This window comes from Dasypus novemcinctus, chromosome 6, assembly GCF_030445035.2.
Source record: "Dasypus novemcinctus isolate mDasNov1 chromosome 6, mDasNov1.1.hap2, whole genome shotgun sequence".
Lineage (NCBI taxonomy): Eukaryota > Metazoa > Chordata > Mammalia > Cingulata > Dasypodidae > Dasypus > Dasypus novemcinctus.
In genome coordinates, this window is record NC_080678.1 from 91,082,443 (window position 1) to 91,092,036 (window position 9,594).

Genomic DNA, 9,594 nt, shown 5'->3' on the forward strand with positions numbered 1-9,594 from the left:
CTTGAATAAAGGTGATGTTGAATTCGCCAGGAGAAGATGGATGTCTGAAGTAGAGATAGACATTCTTCTTCAGTTCTTTCTTTAAGGCCTCCAACTGATTGGATGAGAGGTCTCTCATTGCTAAAGGCCATCTCCTTTGTTGATTGTAGATGCAGTCAGCCATTGATGCAATCAGCTGACAAATGATTAAAATTCACAAAATACCCTCTCAATAACAAGCAGGCCAGTGCTTGCCTGACCAAACTGGATACCACCACTTAGCCAAGCTGACATTTGAAATTAACCATCACAAGTACCACTGGGAGGGGCACAGCTGGGGTCCAAATCCATCCTTCTCACCACAGAGGTCTGCCTCTGCATGCCCAAAGTCACACAGTCACAAAATGCCAGTACCTCTTCACCCTGATCAACCACATCTTCCCATCCTGTATCTGTGCATAGGTCATCACAGGGTTCAAGGTCAGGTCCAACTGCTGTCCCTGTTAATGTCCACAGATTCAATTCCACCATCTCTGCAGAGTGTTATGTCCCCTCGGGTTCTGACCAGTCCAGTACCCTCTTAGCATGATGATATCCACACACATGATGAGCCTTCTCTGTTGGCATCAGTCCTGGAGGAGCATTTGATTTCAGAAGTGGGGGTCGTGTTTGGCATGGAGAAGAGGAATGATTTGAGGGAGTTGGGTTTCCAGCACCCTCTGCCTTAGTTTGTCAGGACTGCTATGACAGATACCACACACTGGCTGGCTTAAACAACAGGATTGTATTATCTCATGGTTTTGGAAGCCAGAAGTTCAACGTCAAGGTCTCAACAGGCCACACTTTCTCCCCGAAATCTGTCGTGTGCCGGTGCTCGCTTGCCGCACTCCTTGGGGTTCCTGGGCTTGCATCTGCCTCTGGCACCTGGCGATGCCTCTCTTCTCTCTGCTCCTCAGGTTTCCGCTGACTTCTGGCTTCTTTCTGGGCCTTTCCCCAATTCCAGGCTTCTCTCTCTAAAGTCTCCAGTAATACATTTGGAGACCACCCTGACTCAGTTTGGCCGTATCTAGACAGGATCTTTGAAGTGCCTATTCACAAATGAGTTCCAGCCTACCTGGTAATACATCTTCAGAGGGTCCTATTTGCAAATGAGTTCCCACCCCAGGAATGTGGGTTAAGACTTGAACATGATTTGTGGGGGTTTTTTTGAGGGGTGAGGTGGGGGTCAAAATTCACCCCACCACAGACCATCCCCTAAATGCCTCCCTTCTCCTCGCTCCAGAGCGAGGGAGACCCCGTCCTGGGGGGAGGTCATGGCCCCTGGGGCCTCAGGCTAGGGGCCTCCAGCTGCATCTTTCTCTGCCAGGCAACCCCGATTTCAAAACAGGGTTTCAGTTCCTCAGCACCTCGGCTCTCCTATGGAAAAAGTGATGTTCTGGCCTCTCTGGGCAGTTCCTTAAACACTTCCAATGCAGAAGCTGACCTCAGCCCAGGGTAAGGCCATGGCGACTGGGTTAATCAGTGCACACTGTTTCTGGGGCTCATGGCACAACTGTCACCTGTCTTAGTTAGCCTAAGCTGCTGTGACAAATACCACACGCTGGCTGGCTTACCAACTGGTATGTATGGTCTCAGGGTTTCAGAGGCCAGAAGTCCAAAATCAAGGTCTCAACAGGCCATGCTTTCTCCCAGTGTCTGTGGCATGCTGGAGCTGTCTCACCATAATCCTTGGAGTTCCCTGACTGGTCTCTTTGCCCCCATCACATGACAATGTCTTTGGTCTCCTCCTGTGGATCTGACTCCTGGCTTCTACCAGTGTCAAACCTGCACCAACTACATCTGAATTTCCTCTTTATAAGACCTCCTGTCAAATGGATTAAGGCCCACCCTGATTCAGCTGGCCTCATCTCAAAATCTTTAAAGATCTTAGTCGCAAACGAGTCCACACTTTAACTAATAATTATGTCATCAAAGTGTTCACACAGATTAAGATTTGAACATGTCTTTTGTTGGGGACACAATTCAATCCCCAACCAGCACTGCGAGATCAGGGGGTAGGGACATGGCTTTTTGGCTTCACCACTGACTTTAAACACCTAACACACAAGCCAGGTACACTGTAGAAGGTCCACAAATATTTGTTAAATTATTGAGTGAATACAAGAAGCCTCATGGGAGTAGGGGAGGGGGATGTAAACTTTCCCAGAGTTGTGCATCTGCAGCAAGAATGAAAATGTAAACATCTCCAGGAGCCAGAAAGCCAACTTGGTTGAAAAATATAGGTCAGTGGAGCTAGGGGATAATCTCCTCTTTTAAAGGGACATCCCTTCTGGTATTTCACAGAAAGCCAGTAATCTGGACTTTTCAGGGCTGTGTCCCACTGCTTAGGGTCAGGTGGCTGTGGCAGAGGCATGCAAGTCTCTCATTCCCCAGCCTCCTGCAGTGGGGGGGGGGGGGGGAGCGGGCACACAATAATTCTGATGAACAAGCTGTGAGGCAATGCCAGCACACTGAAGAGCCAGCATGCAATCCTCCAGCTCTCTTCTCCTGCCATGGGGACCTAGAAAGCCAGTTTCCCATTGGTGCAGCTCCCAGTAGACAGCCTGGGTCCCTGAGTGGCTCTGTGGACTAGCAGCTCTGCCAACCCACCCTGGGTTGAACCAGGAAAGAGAAACCAACCTCTGTTGTGATAAGCCATTGGCATTTCAGGGATTTGTTACTGCAGCATAACTTGGAATATCCTCATTAATGCAGTAAATAATCCAGACAGTAAAATACTGCAGATAGACAGAACACTTGCAAGACAGACGCACTTTGTGGAGCTCGTTTGTGTGACTTGATTCAGTTTACACTCTTTCAGTCTCCCGCAGCATTTGGGGAATATGCCCATTTTGCTCTATGTAGGAGGCATGCCTATAAGTGGAATTCCCTAGAAGTCAAGCCCTGTGGACTTAACAATAGAAGATGCTTCCAAAGGAGCTACTGAAGAGCTGTGTGGTTCTGCTTGCATGTCTTTTCCAATCTGAGCCTTAATTTTCCCATCTTTGCAACATGAGCATTGACATCAGGTGGGTTTGAAATTATCTCAAGGTGGAATTCTTTGTTCAGATGGAATATTTGTGCAAATCAGATAAAAGTGGGCTGCTCTGCTGACAGTGAGGTGGGTGGCTGGGAGCCCCCAGTCCAGGCTTCGCCAAGAGCTACGGATAATACTCTTGAAAACCCTTGTGTTGAATAGCATATGGAGCCTCCTTTGCTTTGGCTTTGGTAACATTTACATCCAGAGCAGGAGTTCTTAACAAGGGGTCTGTGAGCTTGAACTGAAATTTTAAAGAAACATTATTCTTGTGGGGACGTGTTGGTGTGGGTGTGATACATTTATGAAATAATGCACGGCACAATGTGGACTTAGAAAGGGGTCCGTGGTTTTCACCTGACTGGCAAACGGGTCCATGGAACAAAAAAGGCTAAGAACCCCGCTCTGGAGTCTGCTTATTTGAAGGACATAACTAACATGCTGAGTGCCACCCACTGGGAAGCTGCCCAGAGACGCTCAAGGAGGAAATAAAGAAGGGTCATCGACCGCAGATGGCTGAGTGGAGCGAGACGGGGGCAGGGTACCCAGCCTAGCTTGCAGGACAGAGGGCCAGGCATGCTGCATCAGATTTGGGCGGCAGGGGGAGGGCAGGGTCGGGAGAGAGCAACGAAGGCTTCACCTCAGCAGCAGAGTTCTTCCACCTGCTGGGCCGGGCCAAGAATTGAAGGGTCTTAACCTCTGCCCCACAGGAAAACAGTTCCTCCTCTGTGAGAAGGACGTTTTCCGTGTCCTCTGACACTCATCCTCTGTGTGGCCCCAGGCAGATCACTTGACCGTCTGGTTCTCAGAAGCCCTATCCCTCCATCCCAAAGGCGGCAAAATCTGTGTCCCCCTAAGTTCCAGAAGTTCTCTAAGTGTGAACAGCAAGTGTGACTTGACTCCTTTACCAGGCAAGGTAGAGAAGACCCATTCATTCGGATACCCCCAGTGTCTTGTTGAGCTGTAGAGTGAACTGAACATGTAACTCAGGGACATCCTATAAATAAATGCTGAAGGATACAGTTTGGGTGTAGGGGGAGACAGAGACAGAGAGAGGGGAGAAAGAGAAGGGGAAGGTGAGGGGGAGGGACAGAGACAGGGACACATGTCCCGGCAAGAGAGCAAACTGAGACTTCTCTTCCATTTGGAGCATTTTCCTGAAACTGCCTTTTTTAAAATTTTTGTAAGATTTATTTTTTATTTATGTCTCTCCCCTCCCCCCCCAAGTTGTCTGCTCTCTGTGTCCATTCACTGGGTGTTCTGTGCCCGCTTGTATTCTTGTCAGCGGCACAGGAATCTGTGTTTCTTTTTGTTGCGTCATCTTGCGGCATCACCTCTCTGTGTGTGAAGCGCCACTCCTGGGCAGGCTGCACTTTCTTTTGCACTGGGCAGCTCTTCTTATGGGGCTCCCCTACGCAGGGGACACCCCTGCATGGCAGGGTACTCCTTGCACGCATCAGCACTGCACGTGGGCCAGCTCATCACACGGGTCAGGAGGCCCTGGGTTTGAACTCTGGACCCCCCATGTGGTAGGTGGACGCCCTATCCGTTGAGCCAAATCCGCTTCCCTGGAACTGCCTCTTAAACCTGGACTTCTGAATGGTGTGTTGGGTGGAACCTTTGAGAATCTCTAGTGGAGTGTCTTCTGAACTTTTATAAGTGGCACAATCTTATCTTTAAATAAAATCCTAGGCAGAAGCCCCATATGCAAACTGGTAAAAGCGAGCCTGCTGCAGAAGCTGGGGTTGGGCCGGGGGCCGAGGGCCTCCCCGAGGGTCTGAGAACCACAGGGAGACGTCAGTAGCCAAGCTGGCCAGATCTGCCAGCAGACGCTTCCCGCACCGGTCCTGGCACTCTTGGTCCAGCCTACTCCCCTCCCCCAGCCCCAGGGCACAGCTCAGGACGCCAAGATCCCCAGGCTGGAGGCTGCTCTGCCCCATTTTCCTTTGGCCTGACCAGGGAGCTCAGCTGCAGCCGGCACTCTCTGTTCCCCAGAGGAAGGGGAGGGTGGCCCTGTGCCAGGCCCAGATTACCTGTCCCCAGTGAACAGCAGGAGTTGTTTTTGCTTTCCACTTCACGGGTTGCTCCACCAGGCATGAGCAGCGACTGCTGAGGACAGTTGGCGCCACTGCCTGCCACAGGCTGCCCTCGCTATTGTCCCTGCCTGGGGTCTGGGACAAAGGACGCTGAAGCTCTTGCAATGGCCAAGCTTGGCCCTGGGGCTGCGTATCACAGAGCGGGCAGGGTCGTAGGAGCTGGGTTACTGTGGGTCAATGGCAAAGTGACAAAAAGAAGGACAGTGCACTGGGGTTCTCAGGCACCTAAAGGGAGGATATTTTAAAGAATTTTAAGGGGATGTCCTTCTGACTTAGTCTTACAATGTCCTGTCATTTGTAAAATAATGGAGGAGACGCTAGGTGGTCCTTACTTGGCAAAATGGAAACTGCACTGGTGTCCAACTCTAAATGCTTTAAGTTATCTCTGCGAAATCTGAGAGCTGGGTAACGTGGGTTTTAACATTTTATGAAACTCTGAACCTTATTTTTTCCTTTAGGCATGATTTAAATTGAGCAGGTAAAGAAAGTCACATGGGAAGCAAGAGCTGTTAGGAGGTTCCAAGGTTCGGCAGAGCCCCGATTCCTGAGCACCTCCGTTCCCTGCTCTACGACCCAGGGCTACAGCTCTCGGATGCCAGCAGGAGAGGCGGAAGGCGCTGAGAGCCGTGAGCCTTTCAGGGGGTCCCCCAGACACCTGTCGGCCAGAGAAGAAGCTGCAGGGCTGCCGGGCACAGCTGCGCTGGAGGGGGGTCTGACTGCACTCAGCTCTGCAGCTGTGCCCAGCAAGCAGCTGTTCTGATTCGGGCAGCAGGGAGCCATTTAGCAGCTGCCGCTCTTGCCCATCCACACTGGCTCTCATCTGCCCCGCTGGCTTGGCCACCTCCCTCGCTTTCCCAGCCTCAGGACAGTCTGGCCTGGACACCTGGGAGGACACAGGAGCACAGGCCAGGTGGGAGGTGATGGCAGAAGAGGGGCCCTGCGAGCAGCCAGCCAGCTCCCCTCCCCTGCCCCGGGGCTCATCTGCTCCCAGCTTTTCCCTAGCCCTCCCCTCTGCAGTCCTCTGCTCCCAGCATGGGCCTTCCGGAGGGGCAGCCCACTCTCCCCAGAGAGCCGGGTCCTCAGCACCCACCTGCCAGCCTTCCTCAGGGAACTGCCTCCCCCAGGCGCCTTCAGCAGCAGCGCTGCTTTCTGCTCTGGTGCCCGAGGCACGGCAACCTCGGCAGAAAGGCTGCCTGCACGCCTCCTAACGCACAACCTTGCCTGTGGAAGAGGAGCTGTAGGGAGACAGTGTCCCCCAGCCTCGTTTTTGGGGCTGAGCTGGTGCTCGGAGCAACCACCGGCCAATACCCCGATGGCCTGGGCCCCACACTCGGGGGTTAAGAGGCCGTTTCAGAGTCCTGGCAGGCTGAGCACTCTCTGCAGTTGCCCCCACCTGTACCATCCCCTGAGCCAGCGCCAGGGGCCAAAGACAGCTGTGTGGGCAGTCCCTGCGACAGCTGAGGAACGGCGGGCTCCAAGGCTTCTGGGTCTTGGAGCCCTTCGGCGTCTAGAGAGCTGATGGCCCTCTCCCCAGAACAACGCACCTGCACCCAAGCACGCGCCTGCCCAGTGGATTCACGCGTCCTTACATGGCCCCAGGGCATCCCGGTCCAGGCACCCCTAGATTCCCAGATCCAGGTTAGGAATCTCTGCTATTGAGAGGAGGCAAAGGGCCGTCACAGAGAGGAGTCTGGGGCTATATTTCCTGCAGCAAAGGGAGGTGTGTGAGCTGTGCACGTGGAGCTCTGTCGGGCCTCGGATGAACCAGGTTTTGGGAGGGTTCTTCCCAGCTCTGCAGCTACGGGGCCATGAAACAGCCTGCTCCTGTTCCCAAGGTCAGGCAGGGCAGGGAGGCGTGGTCCCAAATCACTCCGCTGGGAAATGCATCTCAGGGTAGAAGGCTGGAAAAGGCAACTAAGAGAACTGCAAGTTCCGCTTTGGCAGAAGAGAACGAACTGCAGAAACACTGGGAAGTACAGCCACCTCCTAATGATTTTCATTTACTTAAAAATGGTTTAGGGAAACTTTCTTCAGGGTCCCCTGTGACAGGATAACCACTCCAGCCTTTGTAAGGATCTGGGCTCAAAAACTTTGCTCTGCAATTCTCTAGCTGTGTGGCCTTGGGCAAGTCTGTCTCCTTCTCTGAACCTTGGGTTCCTCGTTGGTTAAATAATCATCATCCTCTCTGGCTGCTGTGCGGGCTGAGGAGACAGATGTAAGGGGCCTCGGACGGCGCTCACCAGTAATAACCCGAAGCGTCCTTGACTGTTATCACTGACAATGGGAATCGGGGTTCTGGAGAGAGTGTGGGCCTCCACAGATGGAAATGTGGGGCTCAGAGAAGACAGGCTCCCCTGGGCAGCAGGTGTGGGGGGTGCAGATACGGAGACTCCACCCGAGGTGGGGCCCTGTGCCCGGAGCTGGTTCAGTGGCAGAATCAGAACCAGATCCCCCCAAAGCCCAGTCCAGGCTCCTTGTGGAGGACCCTCTCATCAGAGCTTTGAGGCTATGCCGTCGTGAGACCTGGTCTGATACGCAAGCCTGAGGCTTAGGAGCCTCTCCACCTGTCACTGCCCAGCTGACCCTGACCCAGGCCTCCCGGTGGTCACTCTGCCCTTGAGCTCCAGGTCACCCACCCGAGCCTCCCGGTGGAAAGGCAGCCCCTGCCTCCTGGCTTCTGCATGAACAGCATCACCTGTGGCATCAACCTCGCTTTCACTATCTGGTCTTGAGCCATCAGCACTACACAGAGAGAGAACTATGATGAAAAACTAATGAAAACAGACTCTACATGCCCTGACAAAGTGCTGAAACACACTCCATCACAAATTCTGGCCAGCACGTTTTTGACCTGACCAAGTTGAGCAGCTCCATCAAGTCCAGGAGATTCCTCTCCTCTCCCTCCTCCTCTCCTGCCCCTTCTCCCTTCCCTCTCCTTTCTCCACACCTCTCTTTTCCAGGGTGGGGCACCTTCCACCCAGGTGGCAGCTGTTCAGGAACTACAAACAGGGGGCAGGCAAATCTGCATGTACTGCCGATTTACTTGCAGCTTTTTCAAAAACTATGACTTCTGGCAACAAGTCCTGACTGACCACTCAGTGCAGGTAGTGGGCAGTTAGTTACCCTCCAGCGAAGGCAGGCAGGCTCCTCTGCAACGCAAAGTTAATAGCTGTGGATTTTAACAGGACGGGCTCAAATTCCAGAATCCCCTCACTTACTGCAGTGACCTTATTTAATTCCTCTGAAGTGGGGTCTCTCGAATTCTCCTTACATGCTTTAAGGAAGCACGGGCACAGGCCTGACACTGCTCCTGGCATGAAAGAGCGCCGTCCCTCCCACAGGCAGTTGGTTCCCCTGCGGTGCCAACTGATAAACACACTGAGGCCTCTCACAGAGCAGAAGGTGCAGACCAGGGCCTCAGGAGTGGGTGGGGCAAGGTGGCCCTGGAGTAGGTGGGGGAAGTGCAGGACACCTCAAGTCAGAAAGCAAGCCCTGGGCTCAAATCTTGGCTCCGCCACGGATTCATCTGGGTAAAGCTGGGCCACCCCATAATGCTTCGAGCCTCAGCTTTCTCGTGTGAAAAATGGGGACGGTAAAAGTTCCAATCTCACAGGGTGACAGACTGTGCAAGCCCTTTACAAACAGCGATTGCGAAGCAAGTACTCCAGCTCCTATCTTGGCTTTGGTTTTCCGTCTACAAAGTCAGAGCGGCTTGCCACAGGCGCTTCGAGTCCCTCCCCCAACTCCAAGATCAGTGCTGCTAGGAAACTGGTTGAGATGAGCCAAGAGGTGGGCCAAGGTGTACCCTGCAGCCGCGCTTACCTGCCCTGCTCAGGTTTTACCCCCGAAGTCCCTTCCCCTTGGAAACGGTGCCTGGCGCAGTGCCCGCTCACAGCTTTGAACCCAAGTCCGCGGTGCACTCCGGTGCAGCCCTGGGGCAAGGGCCGTCCAGCCCCTCAGCCTCACGCGGGGCGCCGGGGCCGGGCTGGCGGGAGGAGGGGACCGGAGCGAGCGGCTGCGGCGGGAACTAGGCCCCCGACCTCTCCTGCCCGTGCTTCACTCACCGTCCAGCCATGGCGCTGTCCAGGAGCCGCTACCCACTCTGTTCCTGCCTGCAGCCGAGCTGCGCCCCCAGGGCGGCTCTCGGGGACCTCGAGCCGGTGCCCAGGGCCCGCCCCAGCCCCGCCCCGGCCCCGCCCCAGCCCCGCCCCGGCCCCGCCCCGCGCCTGCTAGTGGCCCCGCCCCTCACCCACACGGTCCAATGGCAACGCCCAGCCTCGCCCCGCGCCCGATAGTGGCCCCGCCCCTCACCCGCACGGTCCAATGGCAACGCCCGGCCTCGCCCCGCCCCTCGCCATGGCCCCGCCTCGTTGGCCTACCCGCCCCGCCCCGGGCCCACGCGGGGCTCTGCGCGCGCAGGGCGGTGCAGGAGGGGTGAGGAGG

The 9,594-nt window shown here is 54.6% G+C and overlaps 1 protein-coding gene across 4 annotated transcripts in view; it reads right to left on the reverse strand.

Annotated features, from left to right (window-relative positions):
• RASSF4 (Ras association domain family member 4) overlaps nucleotides 1–9,350 on the reverse strand; it is a 40,602-nt gene extending 31,252 nt beyond the window's left edge. Inside the window, exon 1 of one of the 4 annotated variants that reach the window (XM_004466808.3) lies at nucleotides 9,216–9,350. The gene's annotated coding sequence lies outside the window, so the exon portion shown is untranslated. Of the gene's footprint in view, nucleotides 1–8,973 lie in introns of all 4 variants that reach the window. The other 3 variants (XM_004466810.2, XM_004466809.5, XM_058299193.2) reach the window with 3 other exon arrangements.
• Nucleotides 9,351–9,594: the final 244 nt, after the last annotated feature.